A 17,461-nucleotide genomic window follows, 5' to 3' on the forward strand; every position below is an offset into this window, starting at 1 on the left:
TTGAAATTCAATAACTTATAAGAATATTATTATAAATTTAAAATGGCCGATTGATTAGATCATTATTTTATATTAGAAGAATATTATATTACTCTAACTTCTTCAAAATTATTTTCATCATTTAAAATTAATTATTTTTTTTTAGAATTTTTAATCAAAATTCTTTTCTAGATCAATTATTTTTAATAATTTTTGAAACTTTTTTTTAAGAATTTTCAATTCCATTTGTTAATAATTAAATTTTATGAAATTTCAATTATTCGAAAATTCTTCAATTAAATATGTATTAAGAACATAAAAGTTTCAAATAATTTAAAAAAAAAAAATTAAAATTAACTTTTTCAAAAAAATTAATTCTACAGAATTGTCAGTTATAAAAGTATGAAAAATTTTAATTTTCATAGCTTTTAATTTAAAATCTTTTCAAAATTCAATTATTTCTAAAAAAAATTCACGCTATAATGCTTTTCATATTCAATATAATCTAAAATTTTTACTGAAATTATTTTAAATCACTTTTTATTAAAAAATACTACGAAAATTAAATTATTAAACTAAAAAATAAACAATTTGTTGAATAATTGAATGTTTCTTAAAATTGAATTCAGATAAAGAATTTTATCAACAACTTTTTGAATAATTAAATTCTTTTGCTGGATATTAATAAATTTTTTTAAGAATAATTACATTTTATGTGAAATTTGATTAAAATTGTATTAAAAATAATTTAAATTCTGGAGTACGCTTTATTATTTATGAAAATAATTGAATTCCTGTAAAAATTTTTATTATTTATGAAGATAATTGAATTATTGCGAAAAAATTTGTAAATAATAATTTATTGAATTTCTTGGAAATTTTTATTATTTATGAAAATAATTAAACATTTGCGTAGAATTTTATTAAAAGTTTTTTTTAAATACATCATTGAAATAATTTAGCTGAGAAAAATTTTTGAAAATTAAATAAATTTCTACGAAGAATTTTATTATTCACGAAAATAATTGAATCACTGTAAAAATTGTTATTATTTTCAAAAATAATTAAATTATTGAGAATAAATTTATTAAAAATTCGTAAATAATTGAATTTCTGGGAAATTTTTATTATTTATGAAAATTACTGAAATATTTGCGTTAGAATTTTATTAAAAGTTTTTTTAAATAATTAAATTCTTTTGGAAATTTTTATTAAAATAAGAGATATTAAAATTTATTGAATTGAGGTAATTTTTTGAAAATAATTGATATTTAAACAAGAATTTTATAAAAATTTTTGAAATTATAATTGAATTTTGGAGAAGAGTTTTATAATTTATAAAGATAGTTGAAATTTTGAAGAAAATTTTTTTTTAATTTTTTGAAAATCATTGAATTTCTGCAATCATTTGTAACTTCTCCAAAATTCAATTTTTTAAAAATGTTTGTAACTAAAATTCTTCTATAAATCCTTTGTTTTTAATATTAATTAATTAAATATATATTAAACAAATTTAACTAATTTCATAAGAATTTAAATTATTATTATTATTATTTCCTTGTACTTTTAATAAAAATCCCTGACTTTTCTCTGAATTTCCTTTCTCAGAATATATGATTATTATATTTTAGTTATAATAGTATTAAAACTATATTCCGATTCATATTTTATTTTTATGAAAAAAAATTTGAACTAAAGATTTTTAAATTCAATTACTTTTAAAATTGCTAATTTTATGTAAAATATTAAAAAAGTATTGTATAATATAGCATAAATTAATAATTTAATAATTTAATTAATAAAAAAGTAGTAAAATACAGATTTAGCCAGCAAAGTGTTTATCAGTAGAATAAGTCAATATTCCGCTCAGACAGACTCTGATAAATTCTGTCATTACTATATTTAAGTAGTCTATGCTGTTTTTAGCCAGACAAAACTTTACATACACTTCTCTTCCGAAACTAAATTACAGACAGACATTTTTCTATGTAATATAAATAATATTTATAATAAATAAATAATTTATAATAATTTTATATAATTCAAATAGAATATTTCTATTTTTAATTTTTTATACAATAAATAATATAAAATAACAGAAAAAATAGTCATTGATTTTGTTTATTGATATTTATATAAGAAGCAATGAAAATGTTTTCTGTTTTTATTTTTCAAAACAATCTTTTATATTTTCCCTTCACAGTTATAAAAATAATCGACAAATATAATTTTTCTCTCTTTATTGTACCCATGTTAAATTCTTTTGGTCGCTCTAAATTCTCTGTAAACAGACAATTTGCTCACAAAGTACTCGGTATGTTTTTTCCCCTTCTTTCTCTTTTTTTTGTCCCTTTAACTTTCTCTCCTGATGTCTTTCAAAATAAAAATTTCTGTCACTCTTTGAGTTAAACTGCGTGAAAAATCAAACACAGTATTTCTCAAAAGCAAACAATTTATAACTCTGAATTTAAAACATATTTCACCAGATGATGATCTTAATAAAGGGTTTAAGATATTTTTGTTTTTCACACATTTTTATGATTTGAATATATATTGAAAAAGTTTTCGCCGAATAGAAATGATAGCATTTTGTTCAAGTGAGACTACAGAAAGAATTGTAAAATTTGTTGAATATATATATATATATATATTTATAGAGAGAAAGAAGGAAAGGATTCTCTGAAATTGTCCTTTTTATTTTCACTCTCTAAATTTTACTATGTACTTTTTTCGCTTGTATTCCTTTTACTCATCTCAAAACAAAACAAAAAAAAAAAAGAGTAAAACATGAAACCATAACTCCCTGAACTATTTCGGCAATAAAATTGCGTTTTTTATTTAGTTTTATAGATATATTTTAGAGAACACCTTTTTCTATTTTTCACCTTTTTTCATGTTATTTCCCCCTTGTTTTATTATTGAAAAATGAAATGTTTCTTTTCTATAGAATTTTTTTTTATTTTTAGTTAATGAAAAAAATATATATGGGACATTCCACGTCAACACGGACAGAGCTCTAAACAAAAATTGCTTTGATGGATTTAAACGTTCTAGGGCTTAAAAGATTTCTACGTTCATGTACTTTAAGATGCGGATGGGCGTTTTTTGCAAAATTCCATTTCCGATGCCAATAGAACTGTCAAAAGTCAAAAGGTCCAAAAATCTCAAAATACTTTTATGAATTAAAAGCAAAAAACGAGGTAAATTATTCTGTAACTCATTCTTTATCAGTTTTTAGGGTTCCCGAATATAAATCTAAAGTTTTTTTTTAAAAATCCAAAATGGCGAAATCAATATGGCGGACAAAATTCAAATTTGATCAGATTCGATTAAAACTTGTTACTCGGGGGTTTTTAGGGTCGCTGATTACGAATCTGAAGTCACTTTTTAAAAATTCAAAATGGCGGATCCAATATGGCGGAAAAAATTTTCAAATTTGATCCGATTCCCTTAAAACGTGTTACTCGGGGGCTTTTGGGGTCGCAGATTATGAATATAAAGTTACTTTGTGTTTGAGACTTCAAATTCATAATCAGATACGCTAAAAACCACCGAGTAACACTTTTTAATTAAATCTGATCAAATTAAAAAATTTGATCCGCCATTTTGAATTTCTACAAAGTAACTTCATATTCATAATCTGCGACCCCAAAAGCCCCCGAGTAACACGTTTTAAGGGAATCGGATCAATTTTGAAAAATTTTTCCGCCATATTGGATCCGCCATTTTGAATTTTTAAAAAGTGACTTCAGATTCGTAATCAGCGACCCTAAAAACCCCCGAGTAACAAGTTTTAATCGAATCTGATCAAATTTGAATTTTGTCCGCCATATTGAATTCGCCATTTTGGATTTAAAAAAAAAACTTTAGATTTATATTCGGGAACCCTAAAAACTGATAAAGAATGAGTTACAGAATAATTTACCTCGTTTTTTGCTTTTAATTCATAAAAGTATTTTGAGATTTTTGGACCTTTTGACTTTTGACAGTTCTATTGGCATCGGAAATGGAATTTTGCAAAAAACGCCCATCGGCATCTTAAAGTACATGAACGTAGAAATCTTTTAAGCCCTAGAACGTTTAAATCCATCAAAGCAATTTTTGTTTAGAGCTCTGTCCGTGTTGACGTGGAATGTCCCATATTTTTTCTATTTGTTTTTCTTTTGACTCATCGTAGAATAACGAGTAAAAATATTGATATTATCAAATTAACAGAGAGAAAAAGAAAATTCTATTTTATTTACAACTACAGTTTTTCATATAAATATTTTTGTATTAAATTCATAAAAAATTTCATTCTTTTTCAAATAACTTATTTTTTCATCATAAAATTCAATTTTCATCAACAAGAATATAAAGTAAAAAAATTTGGAAAAAATTTTTTCTACCCTGAAATTTCTGATTTTTTTTTCTCTAATTAGAGGATTTTTCTTTAATTAGTGGCTTTTCTCTCATTAAAAAAGTTGGTGGTTTTTTCTTTTTTTTTGAAAATTAAATTTGACATTTATTTACATAAAAAAATTACACTAAAACGGCATGTATACAATTTTTTTTTTTTTATAAAAAAAGAATAAAATTACACTTTTCGTAGGTTTTTTTTCTAGTTTTTCGTTTCTATCTGTAATTTACATTTTTGAATTACTAGCACTGAATAATCTTTTTATGGATTCATCTTCTCAAGTATTCTCTACTTCGTTTTTAATAGGCTCTAGACTTGGACGATCTCTGATGCGTCCATCTCTTATCTCTGGAAATAGATAAATTTTCCCATTCTCCGATTTTAATTAGTGATAAGAAAAAAAATTTTTTTCTTCGTCGGTGGTAGTTTTAAATAAAACATAACACTATATATTTATATTTATAAATCTAGAAATAATTTACTTTTTTAATTATTGTTATTATTAATTTTTAATCTTATGAATTAATTAATAATAATTATTGCATTAAGAATATCTATTCACAGTTTGAAGTTAGTTGTTTTTCTTTGCTTTTTTGTTTTCTAATTTTTTTGATAATTTTCCTTCTTGAATGTTTTGAATTTTAAAATTATAATGAAATTATTATTTATTATTATAAAAGTTAAATAATAAATTATTAAAAAATTCAAATTTAGAGAATAAGTTATGCGAAACAATTTTTTTAGAAAAATTTAGAAATTATTTTATTTTCCATAATTTTGAGTTGATAAGAAATTTTTTTATCTTTTCAAAACACACGCATATCCTTTTTGTTAGAAAAATGTTATAAGTTTTGTAATTTTTATAATTTTGAGTATAAAAGAATTTAATAATTGCATAGAATTTCATAAAAATAATTTTTAAAAATAAATTAATTGTTTTGAAGAATTTTATTAAAATTTTTAAAAATATCTAATTTTTTCGACAAATTTAATTAAAATTGTAATGAAAATAATTCCATTTTTATAACGAATTTTTATCAAAATGTTTGGAAAAAATAAAAGGACTTTCGAAGAAACATATATCAAAATTTTTGAAAATAATTGAATTTTTTCAAGAAATTTTATTCAAATTTTTAAAAATAATTAAATTCTAAGAATTTTATTATTTCTGAAAATAATTAAATTATTGTAAAGAATTTTATAAAAAATTTGTTGAGTACCTATAATTGAATTCCTCAAGAATTTTATAACTATAAAGATAATTGAATTTTTACTAAAATTTTATTAAAATACAACAATAAAAACAGTTGAATTCTTGTAAAGAGTTTTATAATTTTTAAAGTAATTGATTTCTAACAAGGATGTTAATTAGAATTTAAAAAATTAATTGAAATCTATCTAGAAGTTTTATTAAAATTGTATTAAAATAATTGAATTCCCCTGTAGCACGTAATGTTCCAGTAGCATTGACAATATTGAGGCAATATTGGTAATGTTAAGGCAGTGTTCTGAATATTGATGTAATCGTACTACTGGGGTTACTACAAAAATTTTTAAATTTCTGAAAATACTTGAAATTCTTTCTAAAAATTTTAAATAATTGAATTCGAGTAAAGAATTTTATTATTTCTAAAAATAATTGAATTTCTGCGTAGAATTATATATTAAAATTTTTGAAATTTACAAATATTAATAATTAATTTGTTAATTTATTAATAAATGAAATTTTTTCAATTTTGAGTCTGAAATTATTCAAAAATTTAAGTTGATGTTTAAAAATAAAAATTTTGTAATTTGCATAATATTAATAAATGTATTATAGAAAGTTTAAAAACAGTTTTTTAAAAAAATGTAAAATTTGAAAATTTTTTATTTTTGAATTTTTTGAAAAAATTAAATATCTTCCGTGCTAATTAATATTTTTCAAATTTGTAAATTGTTAAACCTAACCTGGGTCAAGATCTAACACTCTACTAAATTTTGTTTCAAACGGTGCAGCCTTTTTTAAGTGATGCGCGGTCGAAATTTTGGGGACATACATATACATTTTTTTATTGTTATTTTTTGATTTCTTAGTGTATAAAAGAAGAAAAAATATGTTAAAAATTTTGAATTCTGTGCAATGTACAAACAAAAGTCTGATTTTATATATAGATATAGATTATTGAAATTATAAAAATTAATTATTTAAATTTAAAACAAATTTATTGGATTTAATGTCTAATGAAGTGAGGAAAAATTTTCCTTGATATAAGATATGAAAATGAAATTTTTTTTCTCGAATAATATATTATGTTACACTTTTTTTTTTGTTAATGAGGTCATGAAAAGAGATTTATTATTGATTAGCATATAATGGCTATATAGCAAATTCGGCGCATAAACTAACACGATTTCCTGGAATGATTTGCTTAACTAACCAATGGGTTAACCAATTAATCAATTAATTGACGCATCCATACAATCACTTAGCAATTCAATGCTATTCTCTCGATGGCTGCTCGTATTGTTAAATATTCCTATTTTTATATTCTTTACACTCATTATAAAATTCTTATTCGACACTAATAACAATGAAACAAAAAATAAATTACATGAACAATAAATTTGTCGGTTAATTTTTATTTAAAAATATAATTTATTAATTATTGAGAAAAAACAATTTACATTACTGAAAAAACAATTTATTTGATTCAACTAACAGATTACTTGTCTATTATCAAATAACTATTTACTTGAATCTAATACTGAAATTATTTATTCCAATATAATTTATTTGATTGAAATAAAAATTATTTGAATCAATTAAATATTTATTTGTTAATAGATAAGTAACCGGTTAGTTGAATCAAATAAATTTCTTTTCCATCAGTGCAATATTATTATTATTATTCCTATCATTAATAAAAATATTATTTTATTACAATTATTATTATTAGATATTATTATTACGCATAATTATTAGTTTTATTATTATTATTATTTCTATTTTCAGCATTATTAATTTTATTCACTTGTTTACATATTTATTTACTTATTTTGTTACTATTAAAAAGTCTGGTGTACTTTAATGTTATTTATATATTTTGTAACATTTATCTGCATTTTACAATAATATTGTGTCTTACATTATTTAAATTTCATTTTGTCTTATTTTACCTTTTTTGGCAAATAAAAAATGATGTATAAATTCTTTGAAAAAAAAAATATTTTGCAACTTATTCGTCAAATAACAACTATTAGCAGTTTATGAAAGGGGAAATTATCTTAGTTAACTGAGTTGAGTTGAGTAAATATTTCTCATCATCTTATTAAAACTCTCAGAATCTGTAGTCAATATTCCAAGTTGGTCAGTTTAAAATAAACTTTTGATGAAGGTAGTAGCTTTAGAAATAACTTTTGACTGGTGAATTATCAAGTTATTCGTCAATTAATAATAATAATAATTATTATTATTAATTCCAATATATTGATTTCAACTTACAATTGTCAATGTAAATTCTTAGAGAAAATGGTGTCATTTATTTTTCGACTAATAATAATTAATTACAATTAAATAATTATAATTCAATATTACATTCGTCTTATATAATAATCGATCCTCCCTTCCGTATATTGCTAAATAATGAAAAAGAAAATAATAATTGTATTTCTAATTAATAATTTTAATTATAATAATATCACATTTAATTATTATAATTATTATAATAATTATAATCATTATTACAAAAGGGTTGATATAGGTCAGGAAAATCAGCATATTCAGGGAAATGACAAGAAAAGTAAAATTGGTCAGGGAAAAGTCAGGAAATTTCATCAAAAGTACTGAAAAATATTAAATTTATAGAATTAATAAAAAAATTCTAAATTTTGTTGTTCATCGCAACAACTTTTAAAAGAAAATATTAAATTTAATTGTAAATTGTTTCTATTTTTAATAAATAATTAAACTTTACAGATTTGAAATTGAATTTATTTTTAAATAATTTTGCGGATAATTCTATAGAAAATAATTAAATTGAAATCTTAAAAATACTTTTTGAAAAAGCTACAGCAGTGTGAATCAGATTAACCTTCTTGGTCAAGGAAAAAGTGAAAATTCTGTCTGCAAATCAGGGAACAAAAAAATTAAATTTTTGTGGCGAAACCAACAAATTTTGTACAAAATATCTGTTCTTATTATCACAAGAGTGTCACTTGAATGATTGTGTCACCGAACGTACTCTCCCCTAATGAGAAAAATAAAATACAAATCAAACTCAAAATAAAATATTGTAAATCAAAAACGTATCGCGTTGAAACTATCATTTAAAAATATTTATGTTTCATTATAAATTGGAAAAAATATTGCTTGCATTATTTTTCTATTAGATATTCAAAAATACGCGTATATATATAAAATTGATAATAAAAATAAATTGATGCTACTCTTATATATAAAAAAAATTTATTCTTATCATGTTGTAATATTTCAAATTATTAGAAATTTCTTTCAATATAAAATAAACAATACAGCTATACAGCATGTGTGTGTTTTGCAATATAGCAAATATATTTGTATGTTTATATGGATATATTTTTCGAAATTGTTAAAAATTGAGTGCGTGCACAGTTGTGTTATGGGGTTGAACGATAAAATTTTATATGATTTTTATTTTCAGATATTGGATATAATAACAATGAAGCGGATTGAGAAGCGGTTTATCGAAACGACTTTCAAGTTTCTAAGCGAACTTCTACTTATCGATATCCAATCAGATAAACCAAAAACTTTCTCAATTGTTCCAGCAAAGTCCTCAAAAAGAACTTTCAAAATATTTCTTCTAGTGCTCTCACTCGTTTCCACGTTTTAGACGATAAATTCCGATAAATTGATTTTTGACAAGGTTTAATTTTCAAATTCTCAGATTATTTCCGAATTATTTTTTATTTATTTATAATTTCTTTTCTCATTATTCATCAATTTTGTAAATAATGTTTTTCTAATATAAAAGTGTGCGCTATAAAGTTTAAATAAAAATTTCAATTTTCATTTTTAGTATTTTTAGTGAAAAATACAATAAATTCATTCATTTAATTCATTTAATTGACACAAAAATTTGATTTTATTTTTCACTGACAGCAACCACTCTATTTATTTCTATTTCTAATCACATTTTTTAAACAGAATTCTTTTCTTTATTTTGTGAAAAAAAGGAAAAAAATTCTATAATTTCTATATTTGTGAATCACGATTTTTAACCAAATTATAATTTTTTCTATGAATAAATGAGGAAAATTCCTAATTTTCGATTTCATAATCACAATTTTTGTACAAAATTTTCTTTTTAAATTATGTTTTTCGTAATTACACCATTCACATATTTTTTTTTTAAATAGAGACTTTGAATATATATTTAAAGAATATTGAGCAATTTTGTGTTTTTTGATTAAAAAGAAATCAAATTTTGTTTTATTTCATAAAAGAATTAGAAATTTTGATAGACATTATTGTTAAATATCTATTGACATTAAAACCAGGAACCATACGCGCACGTTATTTTAGCTAATTCAGATTAAACTTTAATCACTATAAGTGATTTTCTCTCAAAATTGAATGCCAACTGTACCTAGTTTCTCTTAATAAATATTTTAAAACGAAATAAAATAAAATAGAATGCAAAAAAAAAAAATAAAAATAATATAAAACAAAATAAAGTGGAAAAAAAATTAAACCAAAATAACAATAAAACAAAATAAAATGAAATAATAATGTAAAATAAGGTAGAACAGAGTCAAAAATTAATACGAAAATTAAGAAAATATTAAATTAATTTAAATAATGTAATTTGATAAATAATGTAATAAGAAAGTTTTACTCCTCTAGCTTTTGAAAATTTCCCTTTAACATTATTGGAGACACTTTTAGAATAATGAAGTCAGTTAATTTGTTGTTACTTTGTGTAAATTACATTGTGAAGAAAGAAGGCGAAAAGAATAAAGTTAAAAGTACCTTTTATCTTAACACAGATTTGAAGAGTCGAATCTCTTACGTGCAGAGACATTTTTCTTAACTATATTACGTTCCGAGAGGAACTATTTTTTCTTGCAGAGTCATTAGAAATTAACATACTTTTTTTCAAACTAATTTCAATTTTAAAAAAGAGAGATTATTTTAAAAAAACTTGTTTCTTAATACTGGGTAATTTCAGATGAAATTTTCATTAAAAAAATATGTTTTGAAGTTTTTGTTTGTTTTATTTATTTATTTTTTACGAATTCTATATGAAAAGTAAGAAAACACGTGAGATAAATGCCGCTACTATCGTCCTTGCCTTAGTTACTAGAAATTTGTTCTAAAAAAAATAAAAAAAGACCAAAAATATTTAATATTCTATTATTATTAAATTATTATCACCTATTTGTTATTATTAAATATTTAATATTTAACAATCAAAATATTTAATGACAGTATTTTTTATTATAGATCAGTACCTATTTTATTTTTTAAAACAATAATTTATTTTTGGTTTTATAATAATTATTGCAATATAATTAGGTACTCTAATTATTAACATTATTAGTTCTCCGAACACTTGACTTTGGGTGACGGTTTCATTCGAAAAAAATTATTTCAAAGAAAAAAATTTTATGCAAATTTTTTCTGGAATCGATTATTAAAATAGTTATTAGTATTTTGTTTACAAATTTATTTATATTAATATTTTTGAAAAAAAACTTTATTCATAGTAAAAATTATTAGTTAATAATTATTTACATTTACAATAAATAATTGTTTTTTATTAAATTTTATATTTATTAAATATTTTTTTCAATTATCGTTTTCTGTAAACAATTAAAAAACGAAACAGAATTTTTTTTTTCAAATTTATTTTTAATTTATTGACGAATTTTTCTATCGCATTTTTTGCGGTATTGATTATACTCACGCACCCATTCTTTAACGTGGAAAAGTAATTAATTGTACTTTGAAAATATTTATACGTAAGTAATAAAATTTGCATGCGTTGGCGGAATAAATAAAGTTTACAAAAAAAAAAAAAAAAACAGGAAAAAAAAGGAAAAAAAATCGCCACTAATTTACAAAGAACTCCTGGCAATTGTTTAGAAAATGAATGAAAAATCCATTTAAAATGTCCTATTTTCTATAGTCTATTGAGAGCATTAGTGAAAATAAAGTGTAACTATTTTAGAGATAGTCACACCTACTTGTCGTTTTCAGGCGCAGTTTCGATTGTAAATTTTTGGTTCCAGCTCGAGTTTATAAGCGTTGTAATGAAACACAGAAGAACATAAAATTTTACGATTTTCTGTCATTGTAAGATAAAAGCTGTAACTGCTTCACTTATATGACTACATATTTCCAGTTTAAATTTTTTTTTCGAAAATGACACTTTCATGCGTTTAATCTATATGAAGATAATAATAATTATTCTACTTTCTATACTTTATTATTATTTTGTTAAATATTTATTATTTATTAATTATTATATATTATTATTACTATTATTATTATACACTGAAAAAAAAATTTAATTGATTCAAATAACCTATCAATTGACCATTATCAATTATATATTTACTTTTGAATCAAATAATATTTATTTGATTCAATTAAATGGTATTTGAACCAATAATTTCAGTATTTGAATAAAATACCATTTAATTGACTCCAATAAATATTATTTGATTCAATTAAATATTTAATTGATAATAGTCAATCAATCGGTTATTTGAATCAAATAAATTTTCTTTTCAGTGTATATTATATTATAAATATAATTTCGTTTTTAAATTTGAATTCAGTTTAAAATAAATATATATGGAATTTTTTTTATGCTTATTTCAAAATAATTTTCTTATAGGTACTTATTTAAAATGAATTATTGAAAAATAAAAAATATTTTTACTAATACACAGACAAAGAAAATTTACTTGATTCAAATAATAAGTGATTTCTTGTCTACTTTCAAATAAATATTTACTTGCTTCAAATAATTTTTATCTAACTCAAATAAATGGTGTTTACTTGAAACAATTAAATTATTAGTTCAAATACAATTCAATTGACTGAAATAAAAATTATTTGATTCAAGTAAATATTTATTTGATAATAGACTAGTAATCGGTTATATATGAGTCAAATAATTTTTTTCACTGTATTATTTATTTAAAAATAAATTTTGTATATTTCTTTAAAAATTCATTTTTTACATTTACTTAAAAATGCAATTTTGCTTCCTCATAGAGGAAGGATTGTATTAGCAAAATTTTTGATTGTGATTTTTTGACATATTTACAAAACTTTTTTTCAGTATACCTATTCTTTTAGTACTTTATGCACGAATGGGAATTGCCAGTATAAATGTTATAAATAAATATAAAAAATTTTTTATGTAATTTTATCTCAGAAGTCCAAAAAACGGATTTTAAAAAATTGTCCCGATGTGTGTGTGTGTGTGTGTGTACTAACATTACCAGGGTGGCCGCAAGATTGACTTTATCAATTTCCCTGACATTTTACTGACATAACAAAGAATTTCCCTGACAACAATTTTTTTGTTTAGAGCAAAAAATGTATTGCATGACCGTCTTAATTTCTTTAATTGCTCTGACAAAAAAATTTTTCCTGACATTTCTCTGACTTTACTGACAAAAAATTTTTTTTCCTGACATTTCCCTTCTTCTTTAATTGCCCTGATAAAAAAATTTTTCCTGACATTTCCCTGACTTTACTGACAAAATATTTTTTTCCCTGACATTTCCCTGACTTTACTGACATGTGGCCACCCTGATTACATTTGCCTCAATATCTCAGAACGAGAAAGAGCTAAAGGCCTCAATTTTTTTTTAAATTGTAGGTCTCTCCGGGGGACATAAAATGAGAGTATTTTCAGCCCGATTCATAAAGTTTAACTATATTTTTTTTGCATTTTTCATTTTGTAAAAAAACGTTTTTTGGCCTTAACTTAAAAAAAAATGTTAGGACACCTATAAATGTTTTTCTTTAGTTTTGTAGAGTTTTTTCAGACGCATCTTTTGAGCCTTCATTGAACATTTTTTGTCTATATTAGCCGGAGATATTAAAGTTTTAAAAATCTAAATTTTTCGAAAATAATATACTTTTTTGAAAATTTTGTTGAAAAATATAAAAGTAACTTCAAAAGTATCATTATCAACTTGTAGAGCATTAAAAACGCTTCGATTGACATATTTTTGAACCTGATTCGGTCAGAAATTATCTAATTATTGGTATTTGAAATATCAAAAATTGTGGAAAATATCATTTTTTCAACATTCTTGTTTATTAACTTATGTGTAATTATTAAACTATTATAACCATCTTATAGAATATATAAAAAAATATTGTTTGGACCAAGATTTAATGATTTTTAACTCTTTTATAAAAAGTAATTCTTATATTTCAATTATTATTATTTCTATGAGGAAGCAAAGTGTTCATGAAATGAACACCAAAATTATAAAAATGTACAACGTGGCAGTGGTTTTTTTTTATTTATTCATTTACAATATTAGCGGGACAAATCCTTTCGTGCAATTAGAACTTATATAAAAGTAAAAATAATAATAATAATAATAAATATGAAGCTTTGACTTGAAGATTTGATAAATTTGCTTTACGTCTAAAATAATCTTTCACCGAGTGATAAATTTTATTTCTAATAAAAAAATAAATTTTTTTATACTTGAAAATTATGAACAAAAAGTTTTGAACGTTCAAATGAACGAAATATTTTTTGTTAAAAATATTTTCATAGATTATTGATTACAATTCAAATTTTACATTTAGAAACATTATAATTAATTTGCTTAATAGTGACGCAAAATTATAGTAATAAAAATTTAATTTGAAGAAGAAATAAATAAATTTCGTTCATTTGAACGTTCAAAACTTTAACCTCCTTGAAAATCAAAATTTTTTTATAAAAATACTTATAAATATGATGTCTTTTTGTATTTATTTTAACATGAATTTATTTTTAAATTTATTTGTAGATTTATTTAAAAATGAAATCTAAATTGATATTTTTAGTGATTAATTATTTTAATGCCAAATCATAAAATATTTAAATAAAATACTAATACATATATTATATTTATTTTTATCAATATTATCTGCAGTAATTAACTAGTCATATTAATGTTATTGTTTTGATTATATAGAATTATAAATGACTCTATAATCGTATACTAATCTATAGCAAAATGGAATATTCGTTTAGTTATTTATGATTATTATTATTCGAGTAGTAATGAGACACAAATGTCAGTTTTAAAATAATCGTATATAATATTATATCTATTTAATTATAATTCCCTGCGGACTATTGGACTCATGAAGGGCATTAAATTTTATTGAATTTACTGAAATATTATAACAGACTTAGAAAACATTGTATTAATAAAATATTATGTTACTGGATAATTATTAGTATTAAGAGAAATGGAAATTGAAAATAATTTGAAGTATATATTTATAGTTTTATATTTTATTTTTCTATCTTTATTTCATTTATTTTTCTTTTTGCTTCATTTTATTTTTAATTTTTTTTATTACTTATTTTTTATTTAATTTAGACGGCAAAGAGGTGCAGCAATTTATTTAAGAGAAATATATGGGATGAGCCCTTTCGTAGAGAAGAACTCATAATTTAATTTAACTTTTTTTTTCTTATTGTTATTTTTATTGTTTTTGTTTATTTATTATTTTCTTTAAGTTTTGTACGGACAACAATGTTTTTAACAAAAACCTTATAAACTAAAACTAATTATAAAACAAACGAACTGTAATACTGGCTGAAGTAAAAGAAAACAAAATTATTTAAAAGAGAAAATTATATATTTCTCAGATTACTGATAAATTTATTTTCGTTTAGCTCAAAAAAAGTCCATGACATAAGAAAAATTATTTGCTTCTATAGATACAAACATGTTTTTTATATTTTATTTTTCTTATTATTTATTTTTTTGTATTTTATTTATTTACCTATGTGTTTTATTTTTTTAAATTTATTTTATATTTTATTTATCTTTCTGTCATTTTTGATATTCTATATTTGGATTTATTTTTTTTATTTATTTTCATTTTTATTTAATATTTAATATTTTTTTTTGTATTTAACTTTTTCGATTTTATTTTCTTGTTATAAAAAATTTTTCAATTTTCTCTTTTACATAATTATTATTTAAACATTTCGCAAAATAATACAATTTTGTATTTGAGAAAATTGAAAATTTTAATTTAGCATATTGCATCCAAAAAAAGAATTCAATACAAAATTTTTTATGTCAGGCACGTTAGTTTTGAACTTTCAGTTGCAGAGCATGGCAAATGTAGAATGTTTATACTACAAAAAGTAAAAAAAAAAAAAAATGTCGAGAGAATCTAGGCCAGTGGAAAATGTTGAAAAAATCTGTAAAAAGTAGTTGTGAATGAAGTTTGAGAATTTAATGTAGATAAAAATTCGTTTTCAACTGACGCTATATTTATATCGTTTTATTTTTTTTATTTATATAGATATATTTTATTTTTTATTTATGTTTTATTTTTATATATATATATTCATATATGTTTTATTTACACACATTTATATTAATTTCAGTTATAAATTATTGATTTCAGAATTTTCAAATATTATATCACAAAATCTCATTATTGTTTAAATTTAAATTAATAAATTTTTATTGGAATTTTCTTTATTCTCGTTTGAAATTTTTAATTTTGATTTTTCATAGTTTTATAGTTAAATTTTTATATTTTTTATCGTCACATTGTTAATAAATTACGATATTTATATTCGTCAAATATTATCACAAAATTGCATTATTGTTTAAATTTTAATTTTTATCTAAATTTTCTTTACCTCGTCGTTTGAAACTTTTTTTCATGTTTCATTGTTTTAGATAAATTTTTATATTTTTTATAGTCACGTATTTAATGAATTACGGTATTTATATTCAATATTGTACTTTAAATAATATATTTTAATTTTCAGTTGCGTGAAGAAAATGGAGAGTTTTTTTACGGAAGGATTTTAAAAACGTTCAATGCATCTCAACAGTAATATGGTATTTATAACTTAAATATAATCTTTTATTTACGTATTTATTTATTTTTGTTTTATTAGTTTATTTCTCTTTTGCTGCATTTTATTTACTTATTTATTTTTTGATGTATTCTATTTCTTTTTTTTTCCTTATTTTATTTATTTTTTGCTTCATTTTATTTGTAATTTTTTATTTATTTTTTTTAATTGATAACTGAAAAGAATCACGACCTCCCTGAAGAGGAGGTCGGAACCGACTTCGAAACGTTGGAAATAAAAACTAAGATGGAAAGAAGAAAATATTATTTTTTATTTTTCTAATTCTTTTCTTTTTTCAAAATAAAAAAACAGAATTTCTTAAGTAAAAAAAGGGTCAAAGAAAATTTATTAAATTTATTTTTATTGTTCATTTTATATATTATTTAATTCAAACAGTCAAAGTAGTAGGTATAGTGTTTTATTCTTTTTTTAAATCCTTATTGTGCTGTATACCTATAGATTTTCTCTGCAAGTTATTCAAAAAAATAAAAGAAACAAGAAAAAATGTTTCTACATTATTTTTTTTAATTAAAAGCGTTGACGTACACGAAACCTTATTGAATTTGTTTTAATAGCGATTTTTTATTTGATTTCTCAAATAGTATATAACATAAAATGTGACCGCTTTGAAAGCTTTATTTCCTGCTCGTAAATTCGCAGAAAGCAGAGCGTAACAGTTTAAAGTGAATTGACTTGCGGATTGAGGTCACGAAAGACCACTATAAAAATCACTATCTTCATGGTGCAGAAATGTTTAAGAAAAAAAAATATAATAAAGAACGAGAAATAGAATTGCGTCAAAATTTCCATAGTAATTAACTGACACAATCGAATACAATATAGAAAAGAAAAGTTTTTTAACGAAATATTCCATCATTTCTAAATATATCTGTCGATTTTTATTCATTTTTAATTAAATGAAATTTTAATATTTTACTATTTTTATTTTGAATTTTTTTTTTTTTATTTTTATTTC

General features: G+C 21.4%; 1 long non-coding RNA gene across 1 annotated transcript in view; it reads left to right on the forward strand.

The window, feature by feature from the left end:
• The window catches only part of LOC122513085, a 162,466-nt gene extending 145,996 nt beyond the window's left edge, over positions 1–16,470 (forward strand). Inside the window, exon 3 of the long non-coding RNA XR_006302683.1 lies at positions 16,396–16,470. This is a non-coding gene — a long non-coding RNA (uncharacterized LOC122513085). The remainder of the gene's footprint in view (positions 1–16,395) is intronic.
• Positions 16,471–17,461: the final 991 nt, after the last annotated feature.

This window comes from Leptopilina heterotoma, unplaced genomic scaffold (genome assembly GCF_015476425.1).
Source record: "Leptopilina heterotoma isolate Lh14 unplaced genomic scaffold, ASM1547642v1 Lhet_134, whole genome shotgun sequence".
Taxonomy (NCBI): domain Eukaryota; kingdom Metazoa; phylum Arthropoda; class Insecta; order Hymenoptera; family Figitidae; genus Leptopilina; species Leptopilina heterotoma.